This window comes from Cupressus sempervirens, chromosome 2 (assembly GCF_028749045.1).
Source record: "Cupressus sempervirens isolate cs-2001-9-10 chromosome 2, ASM2874904v1, whole genome shotgun sequence".
NCBI classification, from domain to species: Eukaryota; Viridiplantae; Streptophyta; class Pinopsida; order Cupressales; family Cupressaceae; genus Cupressus; species Cupressus sempervirens.
The window spans coordinates 565,072,940-565,075,368 of NC_143119.1; positions in this window are offsets into that span (position 1 = coordinate 565,072,940).

Genomic DNA, 2,429 nt, shown 5'->3' on the forward strand with positions numbered 1-2,429 from the left:
TCTTGTCACTCAGCTGGCGCAATTTCGGAAAAAGGTTTGGCAGCGGTTGCCAGCCCTCACCGCGTCTACTCGGTGATTTTAAAACTCGATCTAAAACGGGAGCCCTCGTCTAGCACCTCCGTCCGGTGTTGCTCGGGTATTTGCATAAATTTATGCCATCGGCGCGAATCCCCCAACGAATGCCTACGCTTGGACCCTCTCTTAGATCACCTTCTTCGATCACTCGACCGACGCAACTATGGAAGAGACTTGGCAGCGGTTGCCATTCTACAGCGCGTCTGTTAAGCGATTTCGAAGTTGATCTAATGGCGAGCCCTTGTCTCTAGGCATGAGGTGGGTGCTTGGCGCTCTAGCAAAATTTTTTGCGTGCCTATCGCGGCTACAAGGGGAGAGGTGGTTGTCGCGAGCCTCTCCCATGCCCCCCTCATTGATTCAACGCCGCTGTCAGGGCGGATGGAAATGTCGGATTTTGAAACGGTGGACGGCGATGTTGAATCAATTAGAGGGGCATGAAGCCCACCCTCGAGGGTGCTATTTTCCTGGACTCTCCTTTAGATCATGTATTCTTGTCACTCAGCTGGCGCAATTTCGGAAAAAGGTTTGGCAGCGGTTGCCAGCCCCTCACCGCGTCTACTTGGTGATTTTAAAACTCGATCTAAAATGGGAGCCCTCGTCTTGCACCTCCGTCTGGTGTTGCTCGGGTATTGCACAAATTTTTGCCATCGGCGCGAATCCCCCAACGAATGCCTACATGCTTGGACCCTCTCTTAGATCACCTTCTTCGATCACTCGACCGACGCAATTACGGAAGAGACTTGGCAGCGGTTGCCATTCTACACCGCGTCCGTTCTGCGATTTCAAAGTTGATCTAATGGCGAGCCCTTGTCTATAGCCATGAGGTGGGTACTTGGCGCTCTAGCAAAATTTTTTGCGAGCCTATCGCGGCTACAATGGGAGAGGTGGTTGCCGCGAGCCTCTCCCGTGCCCAGCTCATTGATTCAACGCCGCTGTCAGGGCGGATGGATATGTCGGATTTTGAAACGGTGGACTCTGACGTTGAATCAATTAGAAGGGCATGAAGCCCACCTTCGAGGGTGCTATTCCTGGACTCTCCTTTAGATCATGTTTTCTTGTCACTCAGCTGGCGCAATTTCGGAAAAAGGTTTGGCAGCGGTTGCCAGCCCTCACCGCGTCTTCTTTGTGATTTTAAAACTCGATCTAAAACGGGAGCCCTCGTCTAGCACCTCCGTCCGGTGTTGCGCGGGTATTGCACAAATTTTTGCCATCGGCGCGATTACCCCAACGAATGCCCTACGCTGGGACCCTCTCTTAGATCACCTTTTTCGATCACTCGACCGACGCAATTACGGAAGAGACTTGGCAGCGGTTGCCATTCTACAGCGCGTCTGTTCTTCGATTTCGAAGTTGATCTAATGGCGAGCCCTTGTCTCTAGGCATGAGGTGGGTGCTTGGCGCTCTAGCAAAATCTTTTTGCGTGCCTATCGCGGCTACAATGGGAGAGGTGGTTGCCGCGAGCCTCTCCCGTGCCCCCCTCATTGATTCAACGCCGCTGTCAGGGCGGATGGATATGTCGGATTTTGAAACGGTGGACGCCGACGTTGAATCAATTAGAGGGGCATGAAGCCCACCCTCGAGGGTGCTATTCCTGGACTCTCCTTTAGATCATGTTTTCTTGTCACTCAGCTGGCGCAATTTCGGAAAAAGGTTTGGCAGCGGTTGCCAGCCCTTACCGCGTCTACTTGGTGATTTTAAAACTCGATCTAAAACGGGAGCCCTCGTCTAGCACATCCGTCCGGTGTTGCTCGGGTACTGCATAAATTTATGCCATCGGTGCGAATCCCCTAACGAATGCCTACGCTTGGACCCTCTCTCTTAGATCACCTTCTTCGATCACTCGACCGACGCAACTACGGAAGAGACTTGGCAGCGGTTGCCATTCTACAGCGCGTCTGTTCAGCGATTTCGAAGTTGATCTAATGGCGAGCCCTTGTCTCTAGCCATGAGGTGGGTGCTTGGCGCTCTAGCAAAATTTTTTGCGTGCCTATCGCGTAAAGCATGTTTTCTAGTCACTCAGCTGGCGCAATTTCGGAAAAAAGGTTTGGCAGCGGTTGCCAGCCCTCACCGCGTCTTCTTGGTGATTTTAAAACTCGATCTAAAACGGGAGCCCTCGTCTAGCGGCTCCGTGCCAACTCGATCGGCACAACATTGGGAAATGGTTCGACAGCGGTTGTCGTTCCAATGTGTCATCGGGGGATGCCTTGGAAAGTGGCCTTTCAAGGGCGAGCTCGCGTCTATCCCTTGGATTGTGCGTCGCGTCACAAGTGAATGGGGAGATCTCTCTGTGAACGGCGGCATGGTGATTGCAAGAGAAAATTGACTTAGTCGGAGCATTGGCCTCGGGCCATTGT